Here is a 19,519-nt window from a genome sequence, read left to right on the forward strand (position 1 = left end):
TTTGATTTTTTTTTTTTGTTAAAATTGAATCAAAATTAAGGATATGTGCGTGATAAATATCTCTTAGGCTTTAACAAATCTTGTAAACAGTTTTTGGGAAGAAAGGTAAAAACAAGTTTATAAAATGATACATTGGCGTTATGTGTGTTTTGAAAAATTTCAGAGAAGGATAGAATATTTTAATAAAATTTATGAATTTAATAAAAATAGTAATAAAATTATGCATAATTATTCCTTTAAATTCAATATTTTATATACAGAGTGTATAACCCAGCTCTCCCCGGACTTTCATAACTTATTTTACTTGTGAAAATAGTAAAAAAAATTTCGTATGAATATATGTGCTAAAATACTTCGTTTGCGGGTTACGACTAGTGAAAGATTTCGCTCGGATATCAGCTACCCCGGTGAAATGAGGTTGACCTAAAAGTTTTAGGTCGTTAATTAAATGCCACAATTAATGATTTGTTACGGTTTTGATCTGAAAATCGAATAAAATAGGTCGTAGAACCGTGTATGCAGTAGTTTTTAAGAAATCTGGGGTGAAAACCAATAAATTGAGATAAAAACCCTGTTTTTTTATGTTTGACGTTCAATAACTTTGTTAAATGGACAATAAACAGATAAATGTTTTAAACAAAACTTTTAGAGAATTTAATTTTGAACAAAATGGTGTAAAGTAAATTTAATAAAACAAAGAATGTAAATAAATTCTAATTTTATTTAGTAATATTACATTACTACGATTATCAGAAAAGTACTTATTTAATGCAAACCAGAATAAATTCTTTTTTGGTGAAGTAAAAAATTTGTAAAAACAAAATTTAATGTTAAAAAATTTTTAATGAAACTGTAAATTACGCAAAAATTGTAAAATAAAAATTACTTAGAAAATAATCTTTTTATTAATGACAGAAATACAATACATTATTTCAATGTTGGCAATAACAGCTGCTCAATACTGTATTGTCGTTTAAATCATTCTGTAAGGTACATTAAGTATGTCGGGTACTGTGAACTGTGCTGTCATTAGCTAGGTTTTCTGTGAATAAACTCATACCAGCTACGAACGATCTGTCCAACATGACGCTGTTATTAATGAAATTTTTATCGATGCAATTCAGCGCATTCCATATGTCAGTTCACAATTTCTTTCTAAATGGATCTATGTTTCGCATTCCATGGTATGTAGGACACTTAAAAAAAACAGGTTTTATCCTTATCATAAACATCCAATTCAACATCTACACCCAGAAGATGGACCGTTTCTCTTGGAGTTCTGCAATTGGTGGAATAAAATCGACAACTCTACATGTAAGTTTTGTTTACCGACAAGGCAAATTTCACTCGAGATGGCGTCAACAACTTACGCAATGAACATACATGGTCAGATGTAAACCCTCATGAAACGATGTCAGGCAATTTTCAACACCGATTTAGCGTCATGTATGGTGCGTCCTTCTTCACAATCGGCTGTTTGGACCGTTCATATTACCTAGCCCCTTAAATGCTGAGGTCTACCTGCACTTTCTTCAAGAAAAATTGCTGCAGCTGCTTGAAGATGTTCCACTAGCGCTGAGACGCAAAGTATAGTTCCAGCAGGATGGCGTGCCTCCCCATTTCTACTCATTTAAATCATCATTTCCTTGAGAAATGGATCGGCCGTAGAGATCTACATTCCTGGCCACCAATATCGCCTGATTTAATACCTTTAGATTTCGGCGTCTGGGGATGGATGAATAAATATTGTATACAAAGCAAAAATACATTCTGGTGAGGAATTACGAGTAACTGTTCGCATTATGAATGCGGCTAAGCAAGTTAAAGACACTTCTGAAGAACTCTAAAGAGCAACAAAATCAATACAGAAGCGTGTCATGAAATGTGTTAAAAACAACGGGGTCATTTTTGAACATTTATTATAACACTGAAACGTATAATAAACTTTGGTCTAGTTACAGTTTGTAAATAAAATTCGAATTTTTCTAACGTTTCTTTGTTTTATTCAACTTACCTTACACCATTTTGTTCAGTATTTAATTATTTACAAGTTTTGTTTAAACATTTTAGGTGTTTATGATCCATTTAACAAAGTTATTGTACATCAAACATGAACGCAGGGTTTTACCCCAATTTATGGAAGTTAAATATATATATTTACATTTATTTATAAAAATATACTTATGTGTATACATAAATATATATATAAGGAAACTACAATTTAAACTAATAGTATTTTCGTATTCCTCATACCTCAAAACGTAAAGAAAATTGATTTTCCCCTCCAATCCTACCATGCGACCAAAAGTAATATCGTACCTTTTTCCGAAAAGTCTGTAAAAAAGTTGGCGTAAGCAAGAAGAGCTTCCTTGCAGAAAAGAAGAAGTTAACTATTTTCAATATAGATCTAAGGATTAGAAATAAATCCTTAAAAATATCTGTACGAAGAATTACGGTAATGAAACACAAAAAGGAAAATAAAAAAAGTTCTTTGAAATGTAGTTATAGAAGGATGTTGAAAATCAGGTGAGTCAATAAAATTCAAAATGAAGACGTCTTAAAACGATTAGAAGAGAAAAACAAATTTGTAAATAGAAGAATTAGGTTGGTGAGCCATGACATCTAGATTTAATTTCTTTATAAAGTAGAAGATAAAATCATTCTGCCGCTCCACCGTTTTCTGTGGTGGAGTGATAACATCTCGGTCTTTTATCCGGAGATCCGGGTTAGATTTCCGGTCAGTTCATTTTACACACGCTACAAAATTCCATTTCCATCTCTCGTGGCCAAACTTGAAGCTTATGTGGTGAGATCGTCGTTACAATAAAAGGAGCAAAAGAATGTACAACACATAATTGAGATTATAGGGCATAGTAAATATGTCGAAATTTACTAATTACCATAGTAAAAAAAGGGTTGAGATAACATAAAACCACTAAGAGACTGATAACTAGATCGTGGATACCGGTGTTCTTTTGTGGTTGGGTTTCAATTAACCACACATCTCAGGAATGGTCGAACTGAGAATGTACAAGACTACACTTCATTTACACTCATACATATCATCCTCATTCATCCTCTGAAGAATTATCTAAACGGTAGTTACCGGAGGCTAAACAGGAAATAGAAAGAGACTGATAACCACAAAAAAATTATTTTGGATTCGTCATCGGTCTTTGTCATTTATATAATACGATTATCATCAGATCAATAAAGTTAAATAAATTAGCTAATAAAAAAAATGTGTAAATACATGTGTAGAACACATTTAAATACCACCTACCTAAAAATAAGATCAAAATCTAACATTACATTTGCATTCCCGTTGTTACAAAACTATAAAAAAATCTTTATCTGATTGGAACATAAAATTACATTATTTAGATCACGTCACTATAACATAAATTATAAACATAAAAACAAATTATATGTTAAAAATGGATGCATTTATTTAAAGGTCCCTATTAATTATTTAAGTACAGACATGAATTATGTTAAGTAAAATACATAAATAAAATAATTCATAACTCAGAAGCCGCGCTATTAAAAATTGCTTTCAGCACGTGTTTATGTATACATTGAACTGTATGCAGATAAATCGTGGTTTCTTTATTAATTAGTTTGTTTTCTCCGACATGTTTTCCAGCTACTGCCGGGTCTGGTTATGTGTGTATAGGAAAATGCAATTACCGCTATCGGCTTGAGGCCTGATGTAGCTGCCTCAGGTCAGAGTGTAAATATACTGGTAAACATGTAGTCTGGAACAGACACAGGTCGACCACTCCTGAGATGTATGGTTAATTGAAACTCAACCACCAAATAAGACCTGAGCTTGAAGGCACCTCCGGTGATTGAGTAATGCTTGATTACTGGTCCGGCCCCGAGATGGGAGGTGGCAAAATAGGAGGTTTAGTCGGTAGAGCGCAGGTATACATTTCGTCATTAAATAAGATCTTATGGTACCTGTCGCGAGTCCGATATTCTGCCCGTAAATGGGGTTCCTCCGACTCACAAAAAAAAGGAAAAAACACCAAAGAATAGTCATCTGCATTCTAGCATTCATATCTATGTAAAATAAACTGCTTTTACAAGGCATTTACTAATCTTAGAACTCTCGACATAAGTATTAATAAAAGTATAATTAGTATTAATAAAAAATTCATCAACAGAGTAATATTTTTTCCGTGAAAGAAAATCTTTTAATTGTATTTTAAACAATCATTAGTTAATACAGCAGAATTAGTAAAAAAGTGTGCAACCAAAAACAAAACTTGAAGCAAAAAAAGTATTTTTAGTTATTAATATTATTTTGTGAAGTTTTGTTTATATTCGTTAATTATTTTAATATATTAATTTAATTAATATTTTAATAGTAATCAAAGTAATAAATAAACAAAATAATAACTATAATGAAAAAATGTATATGCACATAATTCTTAATAAATTAATTTAACATATTCATTTTAAGTTTTTTTTTACGAATATATTTATATATACAAGTATAAATAAGGGAATGCATTAATTCTCTTGGGCTATTTATGATGATTGTTTAACAATGGAAACGTGTATGTAGTTCTAAATTATTATTTTTGTTTGTAAATGCTTCTAAGCATATCCTTTATACGAATTTATTTAATGATTCTTTGCCGTTACTACAATGATAATTATTAGATTCTTTCATAAGCTACTGGGCGTTAATTTAATGGCTTCTGAAATCTATTAATTAAATAGAAAAATAACTAAGAAGAATATAGGTGTTAAAGCTGAAAAATATTTTTAAAAATCCCAATGAATAAATAAATCTAGTTAAAAATAAGTTCTGAAAACATTTTTATTTAATAATATAAAACTTCATTGCTTTAAAAAAAAAAAATTAAAATTAAATGAATCATGAATTAGACCTAGAAAATCAAATTTGTAATTATAAAATGCTGTAGAATTTTTGTTATAAGTGATAACTCGTTTTTATTTTTTTTAAGAAGAGAATTTACTGCGAAATTTTTTTGTTTGAATATAAATCATATTTATATGTTTTGAAACGAGGCAAAAAAACAAAATTTTTCTATCAAAAATGAATATAGACGAAATATTACATACACATGAAATATACATATTAAAAGATAAATAAATATTATTTTAAAACAAAGCGCGATATAATTAAAATTCTAGTGAATTTAGATGTTATGTATCCTCTAATTAATTATAACAAATTGTTAATAAAAAATTCATAAAAAAGCAAGCTTAGCCTAATTTAAATTTAAGTCGATCAAGAAATTTTAGTCATATAAACTATATTTCAGTTGTAGTACTGATTGCCTTGTGCCAGGAATATGTATTGTTTACGTATGAACAACGATATGTATAAAAACAAAACCTAATAAAAAAATAAAAATAAAAACTAGTGTTTAATTAATCCTTTTTATAATTAGTGTACAGTAACTACGTGATGCATAGTTTATGAATTAAAAAAATATTAAAATAGGATTGGGGATGACTATTGCTATTACTATCATAAAAAAAAGTAACATAAAACAGGGTTGCCGATGACGTAAACGAACTCAAAAAATAGCTGTGTGACACCGACCGTAGCCGTGCAGAGACTGGATGCTGATGCGTGGAATAGACTGCGCAACGTGAACTGCCACTGTTGTAGAGGGAAGTAAATGGAACGTTCCTATTGGTGGATATCACATGGTCCGACATCAGGCGATGATAAGCGTTTGAATAAAGCTTTGTGCTAACTGTACGCTGAGTCCTTCAAACAATCTTGCGCGTAGTGTGCTGAGGACTTCTACTACTTACGCCTTGCACTGACATATCATCTTTTTGTCCCTTCTCCTGGGGCAGTGCGTTTTAGTGTTTGAAAGACTCGTGTGTTTATATTACTGACTGCATTTTATAAATTATATTTCGTCTTTAATATACGTGTGTGTTACAAGAGCATTTTAAACGATCGATTACTTGTGAAATCTATTCTCTTGGATTTTATACTACAGGTACAGTTTGCTCTACTTTACGTTTTTAATATAGTAATTTAATTTATAATTTAAAAATTGTGGAAATTATAAAAATAAGTATTAACTGCTTGTTTTTTCAATATTGAAATTATTAGAATCGAGAAATGAATTAAAGTAAATAAAACAGTTTTAGTATAAAATAAAAATATTTACAATTTTCAGATTATAATTTGTTAATTTTTGATATATTATTTACTGTATATACAAAAAAAATTACATATTAAATGTTTAACATTTTTATTTAATGACGTATAGTGGCTTATGATTACGACACTCATGTTTTAGTAATAATATTTTAATTATGTGTCATAATTTGTCATCGAATGTTTTTTTTGTAGCTGACAATTAAAATTACACTTAATAAAAAAAAAAAATAACAATTGATTTGTTTATTTTATTGTAACATTGTTTATGTCTATTATTAATTTATACGGTTTAATTATTCACATATGAATTTTCCAACTTTGTTTTTATTATTTCACTTGCCCTCAGTTTTTTTTATATATTTCATTGTAGCATATAATCTGTAAAAATGTCATTAAAAATAATTATTCTATACAAAACGCTTTATTCATTTAATTTTTTTTTAATTATGAAAATTTGTTTCATTCCATGGACCACAATAAAATTTTCGGATTAAAAAGCTATTGAATCAAACTTTTTATTTTTTAAAAATTAAATAAACTTTCGCAACATGTTCACCTAATAATTAAATGGATAATTAGCAGATTTTTTGATCAAATTTTTAATTTGTTAAAAAAAGTATTACAATTAAAAAAACACATTGTAGTAGAACTGCATGTATTCTATTCAAAAGATCATCGAATTATTGTTGAGTCATTAACTCTTTATTACATCTTAACACTTTGGGAGCTGTAAACAAATCTTTTTGTTACGTTAAATATTAAACTTAAATGCACAGTATTTTAAATATATCGACAATTTTTTTTTGGTTTTGATTGGCACAAAAAATATAACATTTTACTCTGAGGTAATACAGTCCAGAAGTAAACTAGTCTAGATACATTTCAGTAAATGGTCTTATCTAATCTCAAGCCGGCCATTCCTTAATGTCTGTTACAACAGCTGTAATTTCAACTTTTGTAGTAACAGCTGATCGGTTATGATAATAACTACATATTAATTCACCAAATAGTAAATTTTCCTATTCATATTAAACTCTTTTTATCCTGTATTGAAATCCATGAATTGAATTTGTTATTTATCCGTATAGTGAAATAATTTTTTAAGTTAACAGCTGAAATAGTAGCTCAAAAATTTATTAAAATTAAAATTCTGAATAGTCTATTAATATTTTTAACACTAGCTAAGTTTTACTAGATTGAAAGTTAATTCTTCTATTTTTGCAATAACTTAGCAATTTTTTATCTTTATCATATATGCGTTACTTTTTGTTTACATGTCAACATCAGTGCATGTTGTAAGAAAAAAAAAAAATATTTGGAACTTTTTTTTATATGCGTATGCAAAGTAAAAGATTTAACTAAAATTAAAACAACTCTTTTTTTAATGACAAACATTAATTAATTACATTTTTAGACCTTAAATCCTTTTTTATTTTTAATAGTTCTCTCTATTCTTTTTTTTTTAATTTAAAAAAAATATATATATATATTAACTTAATAATAATAGTACTAATGACAATCAAAACAATTTTAAGAACCAAATACAAACAGACTTAAGAAGAATAAACAGATATATCGACGTAAAAAAAATTGTAAACATAAAATTCATTTTAAAAAGGATTAGTCATTGTAAGATACATTTATTCGTAAAGACCATTCAATAAGTTTTTTTTTATTATTTATTTGGATTTTTCGAAAAAATGTTTGCATTACGTATATTAACAAAAAACATATACCATCACAGTAAAAAAAATATTTAAAAAATAAACTACTTTCTTTAGATATAGCCAAATGTTCCTTAACAAAAGTAAATAAATCGATTGTAAATCTATTGAATAATGAAACATAAATAAATACATTTATAATAGTTATGAGTTGATTGTAAATAAAATAATTTTCTGTCTTGCCGGTTGTAAAAAACAGTGACAATAATAGTAATGGTGCAATAAAATTTTTATCAGATGTACAATAATTTATTAGTTAGATTTAGTATAGTTTTTATTACGTTAAAATTCAGTGTATTATCAATAAAATTAACTTCATTTGTTGATTTTATAAATTTAACTGTATAAAAACTCCTACACCAACTGTTAATGTACTGGAACGGCAGCAAGTAAAGATAAATGCGAACCTCGTCATAATTAAGTATTTGCAGAAATTTGACATTTATTTCATAACTTTTATCCCATAGCAGCATTAAATTAATTCTTAATTTAATTAATTAAAAATGTATTATTTGTTTTTTTCCTATTTTCTGTTTATCTGTAAAAGTTATCGTCTGTATATACAGAATAATGATGAATTAAGAAGGTACGTGAAAAAATAGATTGAAAAAAAGAAACAACTTTAATATTAGTTTAAAATGAAAAAAAATAATTGAATTATTTAATTATGTGTTGTTAATAAGCTTAGACTGAGTTAATTTTGATTACAAATCAAACATTCATTTTATTGAACGGTTATCATTTTATATTTTTTCTAGCGTCAAAAAATCTACTCCGTGAAAGATAATTTCGGTTTGCAAAAAAGAATTGTTTTCTTAACATTAATTTTAGTGTACTTGATTAACTGTCCTTGATCTTGTGTATTGTAAAAAAAATCTGATAATACTTTATCTGTCATGACAGGCCATAAGACATACGCGCGCACGTACACACAACTGTGAAGTAGTATGTTTATATTATCTAACGAATTAAATCATTCAAATAAAGACATAAATAATTGGTTGTGAGAGGGGAAATATTTACAGCAAATATACACAACCCTGACATTATAAATGAAATATGATAACCTGACTTGTTATAAAAATATATATTTTTTCTATATATAATTTTAAGTTGGGATGATATATTTTAAAAATAGATAATTTTTGAAAAAAATTATCGAATATTTTTTATTTTATTAAAACAATGCCATAACAAAAGTCATTGTCAATGTTATCATTATCTATATTTGTAATAATAAATAATTAATTCGCTGTGTATATAATTTTAATTAACTAATGATTTTTTTTTTAGATACGTACGTACATAAAATTGGTCAGTTAATGACAATGTGTAAGGTTATCTGTTATTACGTTTTATTAATTTTCATTTTTAAAATTATTATTGTTCTTTTGTTTTATCAGTGGAACAAAGTTACCATTTTTTAAACTTTTAATGACGCAGATAATAATTTTTCAGTTTATTTTTAAAAATTACAGTTTTTCCTACTTGATTAACATAACCTTCAACTTAAGGTTTGAACATTACTTTATATTTACAGCTTTATGATAAATAGATTTTTATTCACGTAACCCAATTATAATATTTCTTAAAACCTGTTACCCCCAGTTAAAACTGTTTTGTTTTATTGTATAAAACTTATTTTGTTAATTGAACGTGTCATCTAACGCTCTTGAATGTCTTCTCTTATCTGTCTTCTAGCTTTGTCACCTCAAAATATAGAAAAAAAACTTACCACCTATTTCAGTCTTTATTAACGTCTTAATATTATTCTACTCATCTCTTTTACGATGATTATCCAACTAAATCTTCTACGGACATTTCCTTAGATATTGTTTACCTTTTCTTGAACAAAGGAGTTTTTATGGTGTTTATTTTTTAATAAGATCTTTACAGTCAGTGTAACTTTCTTATTTTGTATTTTTTGAAGAAATCTCGTTTCATTCGGATAAAGTTGTTGACTGTTATCTAAAATTTATTATTTTTTTTTTTAAGATAATTATTCCCAGGTACAATCTCTTGGCGGGCCTCTATGGCGCCAGTGGTAGCGTCTCGGTCTTTCCATTTGAAGGTCCCGGGTTCGAATTCCGGTCAGGTATGGCATTTTCGCACGCTACTTATCATTCATCTCATCCTCTGAAGCAATACCTAACGGTGGTTAAAAAAAAGAAGATACAATCTCTTTGAAACTTGGACTTGTACAAACGTTAAGATTTAAAAAAAACGATGTTAATTACGGTATTTCTCCAAAATTAAAAGATTGATATAAAGAAATTATACGTATCATGCAGATAATTATTTTCTATAAAATTGAACATCTGTTATTCAAAGTAAATGTTCACGCAAAAGTTAAAAAAAAATTAGTTCAAAAAACATGAGATAAAACAATATATTCCAACAACATGATATTCCTGTATTCTAGAGAACGTTACGTTCGTTAGTAATTATTTCAGATCGTTTCTCTGCATTGTTTTTTTTTTAATTTTTACTCAAGGTTTATAATAAGTTGCGTTTTTGCGAGCTTCTGTTCTTTTTCTATTTAGATAGCATTTTTATATATCTATTCAGATATTTTAAATAATAAAACTGTTTTCAAAAAATAAATACTTAGTTGTAAAAAAATATGTTTACTTTTTTACTTCTTTTTTTAAATTTCATCTTTTTTGAAATCGGGACAAGGTTATAATAAAGATTAGTAAAATTTTGCTACTTTTTTAAACTGATATTGACTTCTTAAACTTGAGGTTTAAAAAAGAAATGAAATATAATCACTTTCATTTTAGTTAGATTTTTTTAAAATCGGTTTTATTTTATATATATAAAATAAGGCCTATATATCGTAAAAAGTTATACATATTCATATTTTCCAGATTTACTCACCTTGAAGTAGGATATTAGTTTTCATAAGCGTGGGCGCTGATTACTTCCATGTGTTTATTAATCATAGATAATCCAAAGCTTGTAATTTTTCATATAAAGTACTAGAAATTTTAATAAAAGCTAGCACGTTCTTCCTCTACTGCTCGGAGATTTTTTTATTTTATATTTAATACGGTAAATTTTTTCTAATAAACAGTGTAAGGAAGTTCGTTATTCATAGATTTTTTTATGTAATAAAGAAATAAAAGGATACTTTACATGTAGATGATTATTACAAGTGGTTTTTAAAATGCCACATAGCAGCAGACATACTCGTTTATCCTATTTTTGTCGTTATGCTTATTATATATTGTAGTGATTTCCAGGAAGTTCGGTAATTTTGTTACGCATGGATTTTTTTTATCATATATTATTTAACACCACAAATAAATAAGAATTAACCGTATATATATAAAACGCAATGATAAGCTTTAAATATTTGTAACCAAGAGAGCATGACATCATTTTTAATCAGTATGTAACACATTCAGACGGAAAATTAATTATAACTAAACAAAATTATGATATATTTACTATGCTGAAGGTCATTACACTGGATTGTTTTCTTAACATTTTAAAATAATAAAATAAATGTCATAAAATAAAAAAAAAATAAAAAGCAAAGGAACTGAATAGAAACCGGTTTTACCCATTTATTCTGCGTAAAAACTTCAATTCCGTAAACAGTAATTGAAGAGATTGTGATAAACGTCCTTACGAACACTTATGTTTAAGTGTGAAGTTATTCCAGTGATCTTACTTTTAATTGCCGTGACTTGAAAACGATTCTATGCGTACAACAGATTGAGACTGGTTTACCGATGCTGTAATCGAATAATTTGTACATATATAGATACGCTTAATGACATAGGTAACGTTTACTCATCAAATCTCAATTGTGGTAAAGGTATATTTGTGGTAGTATATATGTTTGTTTTATCGCTTATTTTTCTAACAAATATATTCATTGGGAAAAAATTTAAAATCTTTATAGTAGTCTAAAATCTTTATTTAGTCGCCTTGTTAAAAAATGAGATGTTTTTTAAGCATTTAAAATTAATTTTTTTTTCTTTCTTTAATATTTTTAATATGAAACAATTTTTTTTAAATTTAATAATAAAGGAAAAATGACCGCCCCTTTATAAATATTTATTTATTTTTTAATTAAATTTCTGATGTGACAAAATGTGTATAACGACGTGTACAAAATGTGTATACACATTGTAGATTCGAATCGGTCATATCTTTCAATGAAGTTTTACTTATAAAATAAAGACATTAAGGTAAACGGATGTAAAGCAAAGAATTAAAAAAAAATCCTTTTTCTCTAGATAACTTTCCTTAGTTTGATATAGTTTATTTCTCGAAATTTGGATGAATGTTTGTAAATACGCTGTACATACATATTACTTGAGTAAATGAAAAAGAATTACAAGGCTTTAGCATATGATGTGAAGTAGTTTTTTTTTTATTTTATAAATATATTATTAAGAAAACAAACAAAAATTCTCTTATACGTGGGAAAATATGACTATTATAAAACAGGTAAAATTTTTTTTTCATACAAAAAGAATTATTTCTTGAATTATCATGGACATAAAATAGTCACACACAACGTTTTTTTTTTTATCTAATTTGGTTAAAACAGATTCAAGGACGATTTAAATTTTTAGACCACTCAAAAACTCCAGACGGAAGATTTAAATAAATTATTAAAGGGTTTTTTTTTCTAATTTAAAGTGATTAAAGTAAAAAATATGAGATTAGTATGTATGTATTATGAATCTTTTTTGTATTAATGTAATCTATATAGTAAATTAGTCAGTACATCTCTCAGTATAGACGCAGTTTTTGTTAGTGGTAAAAACCCAAGTATAAATAAACATTTACAGACTAATGTGCTATTTTACTTTTCAGAACACGTATATTTATTACTAAATAAATTGTTTACTTATGGTTACAGTTTTCTCGTTGTATTTTTATTTGTTATATTAAAGATATTTACGGAAACCTGTGTATTATAGGCCCATAATGACACGGTTATATAATCTTTCTAATTAACTTTAAACGTGTTACGTAAATCGATGGAGAACTAATATCAGTCGTATAATATCTTTAATGACTATACAAATGCAGTACATTAAAAACTGGCCTTTTTGTATGCTAAACTATTAATTTTTATTTATGAAATTGTAAACAATAAAGCAAATAAATTATGCATATATATATATATATATATATATACACGAGTATACGTGCACTTATATAAAAGTTTATGCTTTGGTTTTGAAGACCTCTATTTGTCAGATGGGATGTTAAAAGATTTTTTTTTCTATGCTTTTTTGATATTCGTAATAAAAGTATCTCTGTATTAATCATTCCGTTTTAACATCTACATTTTGTTAGTTAACCAGCGTCTCGATTTAGATTTTTTTTGTACCATTATATATTACAATCAGTCACTTCCTAATCAAATTATAATCGCTAATCTGAAACGTATTGAGCCTTTTACGTACGAGATAGTATTAGACTATTCTGGTAAAAGTCGAGGAAGACCGACCTGTAAACAGTCATGACATTGCCAATGACCTAAACATTCAAAACAGTGTAAAACTATATGGAGAAAGCTGGCTATAAAAAGAAGCCCAAAATTTGGGTACCAGTGATTTGACTCTGAAAAATTTACTCGATCGAATTGCTATCTACTAATCTCTACATAACGAAACGTACCGAAATCGTGCCGTTTCTGGAACGGTTGACCTCCAGTGATGAAAAGTGGATAACCTACAACAATGCGCGAAAAAGGTCGTGGTCGAAGCATCACTGTGGTGTGGCCCACACTGACGTTCAGCTGTGTGTTTGGTTTGGTGTGATTGAAAAGGTATCGTGCATCATGAACTGCTGCCGCCAGACAGAACGGTAGACTCGTATGTCGACAATTAGCGCGATTGCACCTAGTAATTCAAAAGAAACGACCCGTTAAAAATTGAGAGAATTTGTGTGGGATGTTTTAATGCATCATCGTATAGTGTTTTTTCCCGTTGCCAATGAGGATGGGCCAGCATTGTGCATTGCGCATCCTCGACCAGGTTCATAGCCCGGACCTGGCGCCATCAAACTTAACATTTGTTTCGGTCTCTACAGAATTCCCTGAATGGTGATAAGTTAGTTTGAAAAGAGGCCTATAAAAACCACCTGTCACGATTTTTGACCAGAAACCACAGACGATCTATAGCGTCGGGATTATGGTGTTGCCGGAAAAATGGCAAAAGGTTGCAAAAAGAAATATGGTTCATATGTCGTCTCTTAATGTTATTTTCCAATAACAGTAAATGTATTTTCAATTATGGCCTCCAAAGGCTCAATATTATTTAGACAACCTAATATGTGTCAATAAAATTTATTCTAATAAGTTAGTTTTATTCATTCAATTCTACAATGAATTTTACAAATGTACTGAGGTAATCTGGTTCTCATAATGTTTACTCGAGTAAATAGATGTAATATTTTAATGTAATTTTTTTATTTTATTTTTCATAATGTGGTAGAAGTTTTCTTTATATGCTTCCTGGATATTCATAATTGAATAAATAAATAACTTACGGCTGGATTATTGATTGTTAGTAGCTGTGGGGTGTTTATTAATAATCTTAAATTATACTTTTGAAGAGCAGTTGGAAATAAACTAGAAAACAAAAGGCTTTAACCCAGTATTGCCTGGAAAAGAACACAATATTAATTTGTTAGAAATTTTATATTTACTTTTAAAATTTCCGTAATAAACTGATTACTTTGTCTACTAAGATAAACATCTAATAAGCTTTTTGAGTTTAAAATTGATTAAAATGATTGTTTTCAGTCATAAAATCATTAAATAGTTATCTCTGTCCTTAGACTTTGTTCATTGGGGAATATAACTTTGATTGATTAAAATTTATGCTATCTTTCTTTATTTTAGAGATAAATTTTATCTATTCAACGTACATGAGGAGTGTATTGAATGGTACTGGGCAGTCTGAATAGAACGTTTAAAGTGGTTTAGACGTTTTTAAGTTTACTTTACGCTTTCTACTTGGATTGTCTAAAACGACAGCAACTCGTTATATCTCTTATTTTTATTCTTCATTCGTATTCTAAACACAATATCTCAGATATTACTTTTACAGTTTTAGTAAGAATTGTTTATTTATTAATTAATATTTCTTATTTTTTCATTTATTTACTTAGTGATTACTGATTACTGACGATTGTATAAAAATCAAAATGAGTAATCTACATTTTAAATAACATTTTCATAAAAAAATTTTTATATAATCTTTTTTTAACATTTATTCTCCCAACCTTGTTTTTAATTTGTAATAATGGTATCCATTTGAAACTATCTTTTTTCTTAAAGATTTTTCAATTATAAATTAATTTCTTCATTCTAATGTTCTGGTAAAATAATTTATATACGAGTATGAAAATAGTAAACAAAAAAAATATTTGTAGAATAATGAACAACAACGAAGATAAATTTTTTTGTGTTATTTTTATTTATTCATTTGAATTTAAAATGTTAGCTGGTCATTTAGAATAGAACGATGTGAAGCCGTAAAAAGTGTGTAAAGCATTACATTTGCACATTTTCTACGCTGCGCAGAAATAATAATGTTTGCGCGCGCGTGTGTGTGCGTGTTTGGCTTCATTTATCATTGACCCAATCCCGTTTATGAAAGTCTTCTATAGCAATCAATTTACTGTATTATGTATATTATTGCAATTACTTTATCAACAAAATCTTCTACATTTGTAAACTACTTCATTTAACTTTTTTTTATGGAGAAGTACCTAAAGAAAAAATCGTAATTATAAAAACAATAACATTACGGATTATTATTTTGTATATCAATAACGTGATGTAAATTTTATAAACTACATGCTTCGTTTTTAATAGTGCTAAGAAAGAAAAACAGAAATAACGTTATGCTGATCTGTATTGTTATAATAACAATTATAAAATAATTATAACAATCTACATTGTTATATAATTTTCTATATTAATGATGATACATCTATATTATTTGTACCTCGCGGTCTTTTTATTTCTCCCTTCCATCACGTTTGTATTCTCCCTTGCAGTTACATACTGGCACCAGGAGACTATAAGGCACATCAAACAGTGACTGTTACTTAGTATCCTATTACTTGCTTAAATCTATTTTAGTAAATTCTGCCTTAAAATTATGCTTACAATTTTTTCATAACTATATATCCCAATCTGTTTATTCATGTGTGATGATTGATTTTTTATTTCGGCAGTATTGCATTTATTAATATCTGATATACAGTACCTTGGTACTCCGTATTGTTAACACATCTTTAACAAGTTTTGACGCCAGCAATTTGTTTTTTATAGAAAATGGGGAAAATCAAATTCATATTATTTATTTTATGATTATTGATTGGATACCTTTGTTATCCTATGTTATCTATTGAACAAGTTACATTCATTAGATCAGTTCAAATAGATCAGTTATTAGAACATATGTTATTGAAATTAAGTTGTATCAGACGTGACCACAGAATTGAATGTTATTTTATAGACTGTTAAAATAGTTAAAAGTTATACAAAAGGGCAAGCTTGTTTGGTTAATTCATATGTTACCTTGTACGTAATGAATATAGCATTCGACGGAGCTGGGTATCATAATGGCTAAACTTGAATTAATTTAACAAATTGCGCCTGGAAGCGTTTCATATTATACTAAAAAGATTTTAGCATTTATTAATGATTGATGGAGGATTCCTCACCAGATGTACGTAAGATATGTATGATAATGCTACGTAATGGGTAACTTGTAAAGTGTTTTAAAACAACTACTTAATTTCTCGGTTTTAATTAATCTTTTTGAACATTTTAATATTTAATTTAAACAAATTTCATTCCATCAATTACGAACGTGTTAAAATTAACATCAAAGAAACTATTTTAGTCATTTTTTAATTATTTTACATGTATTTTTAATAACTATTTAACGATTTTTCGTATGTTTGTTACCTGTATTTGTAATCTTTCAGATAATTAAGTTGTTTTTTGGATGATAATAATCTGTCGTAAAATATGATTATTTTCAGCGCATGATAATTAAATTTTTATGACTGTTTAATTGATTATATTTAACCAAAGGATTTTAAAATCCTTACTGCTTATAAATTAGATTTTTTTTTGTTTAGCTGTTCAAATATATCTTGAAAATTTCAGTAAATCATCCACAATATTTTTTGAAAAAAATAAGTGTTGGTTATTTATATCATAAAAATATATCGTGTTAATAAATTTTTAGGTAGATTTCACGAGAAAGCTACCTATTATAATGAAACCATGATTCGACTTCCGAAAAATATCGACATATCTTCGCGTTTCACATACCCTGACAGCAAAACCACTGTCAGTTCAAAATTTTATATCGGTCGTGTTCGTTAATGGGCAAAATCGGACCATGAGGATGGAAATGGGGGGCTTTTTCTGAAAAAACAAAATATCGATATAAATTTCTTATTAAATAAAATATCGAATTTGTTTAAAGTTCCTACTATTCTTTGGATAATGGCCTAAAACTTATCTAAGTAAAGTTTTTTGGTACCGCCAACCACTGGCCCAGGACTTTTCCAAGGACTCTTTCACCTTAATTAAACATAATATTTTACCGTAAAATTAATTAGTTTTAATATAAACGTGCTTCCCGTCAGAAGTAGTTATACTGTGTCCGATAATGAAATTGATTTTGTTTTTACGTTTGCTTCTGTTTTCTGCAAAAAACGAAATGAACTTACAATATTTTCATGTATAAAGAAATATATAAATAAATAAATAAAAATTATATTTAATATAGAAGATTCTGTGGCGAATTAATTCATTATTCAAAAAAAAAATTCTCCCTTATTACAATAATTTTTCTAATTTATACATTTATATCAGTACTACTTTGACGAACTAAATTAGGAAAGATTTATAGGTTTTTTGTATGTCTGGATATCAATGAGTTAGGTTAAAAGTAGACCATTAACCTATCGTTGATTTATTTACGATTAACGATTACTATTACTATAGCGTACAGTTCATTTGTGAATATTAAAATCAATATTTAGATGTCCATGTTGCCTTGCCTAATCGACCCTTAAATAATAGTGTTGTCTATGTGGTGCGTTGATAAGTAATGCAACAAACATAACACGGCTTATATATCGCACTATTTTAAGATTTCATTAATAATTACATTAATAAATTAATTGTGCTTACGTCACCTGGTTATTGTATTCGTCATATAATATTATGAATTTAAATGAGTAAAATTGAAATCATTATAATACCTAGTATTTTGTCAAACATATTATTTTATATTTTTTAATGTAATATAACAGACATGTTATATTTAATTTTTAACTTCATCAAATATAAAGCTGTCAAATTTCACAATTTTTTTTTCATTATGCTTGTTCAAGCTTTACTCTTTATTAAATGGACTGATTTCGGTCATTCTTTTATATTTTATGTTCGAAGTTCGTCCAATGGTCCCGTTATACATTTTTTTTACCTAAATGAAAGACAAAAAAAAACTTATATAAACGAGTTGAAAGCGTTTTTAATATTTCGCGAAAATTCTAGAAAAGTTTTACAAAGTTTAATGTATTAATCTATAGATAACTATTTATTAAATCAGTAATTAAGATAACAAATAGTAAAACTAAGTGCATTCCAAAGAGCCTTACCTCACGCTAGATATCGCAATTATCATGTCGTTTTCCTAAATTGCTTTTGTTATATTTTATTATGATGCAGACTTCTCGCTTTCGCTGTTCTTGCGAGCTTATTTTTCATACGGCAGCATAAATTGGTCTATCTAATTTTCGAATGAAGTCAAAACTAAAACAAGTGAAATAAAATAACATCTTTAATGATAATATTAACTTCAAATAAGTTGATTTTTTCAATTCTTTTTTAAATTCAATTTAAAAATGTGCAAATAATTAAGAGTTTCTAACTTTTGTAATTTTTTCCGCCAACTTCTAATTGTAAAAATTTAAACAAGAATTTAATAAAAATACTATTTTTTGGTTATTATAGCGAATTGATTTTTTTTTATAAATTGGCGTAAAATAATTGTTTTTTATTTTTAAATATCATTTAGCCCATGAGGCTGGTCTAATGGTAAACGAGTCGTCGCAAATCGCTTGTTTAACAACCAATTTACGAAGTTGAAGGTTGTGAGGTTCAAATCCTACTAAAAGTGTGTAACTTTTATATAGATTTGAGAACTAGACGCTTGATACCAGTGTACTTTGAGTGGTTGGATTTCAATTAACCACACATCTCAGGAATGATTGGCCTGAGTCTGTACAAGACTACACCTCATTTACATGTCATCTTCATCTCACTGGGTCATGGGGGGGGGGGGGATTGCTTATTGTTCACTGGTTGAACAGATTGCATCGTACACATAAGGAAAAAACTTAATTTAGTAATAATTTTTTTAATTTTAATTGTCTGGTTAAACTTATTTATTATTGTTTAAGGATCCACATAGCAAAAACATTGTAAATTTTAACAGAAACATCTCAAAACATAAACTACACCTGGAACTGTACATACGTGTACCTTTCTACGGACACAAATACTTGAATTTAATTTGTTCGTATTATTAAACTCACGCCTTACGAAAAATTTGCTTGG

At 27.5% G+C, this 19,519-nt stretch overlaps 1 protein-coding gene across 1 annotated transcript in view; it reads left to right on the forward strand.

Moving 5' to 3' along the window:
* Window positions 1-5,739: 5,739 nt before the first annotated feature.
* LOC142326259 (fatty acid synthase-like) overlaps window positions 5,740-19,519 on the forward strand; it is a 92,194-nt gene continuing 78,414 nt past the window's right edge. Inside the window, exon 1 of the mRNA XM_075368579.1 lies at window positions 5,740-5,996. The gene's annotated coding sequence lies outside the window, so the exon portion shown is untranslated. The remainder of the gene's footprint in view (window positions 5,997-19,519) is intronic.

Source organism: Lycorma delicatula, chromosome 6 (assembly GCF_047948215.1).
Source record: "Lycorma delicatula isolate Av1 chromosome 6, ASM4794821v1, whole genome shotgun sequence".
Lineage (NCBI taxonomy): Eukaryota > Metazoa > Arthropoda > Insecta > Hemiptera > Fulgoridae > Lycorma > Lycorma delicatula.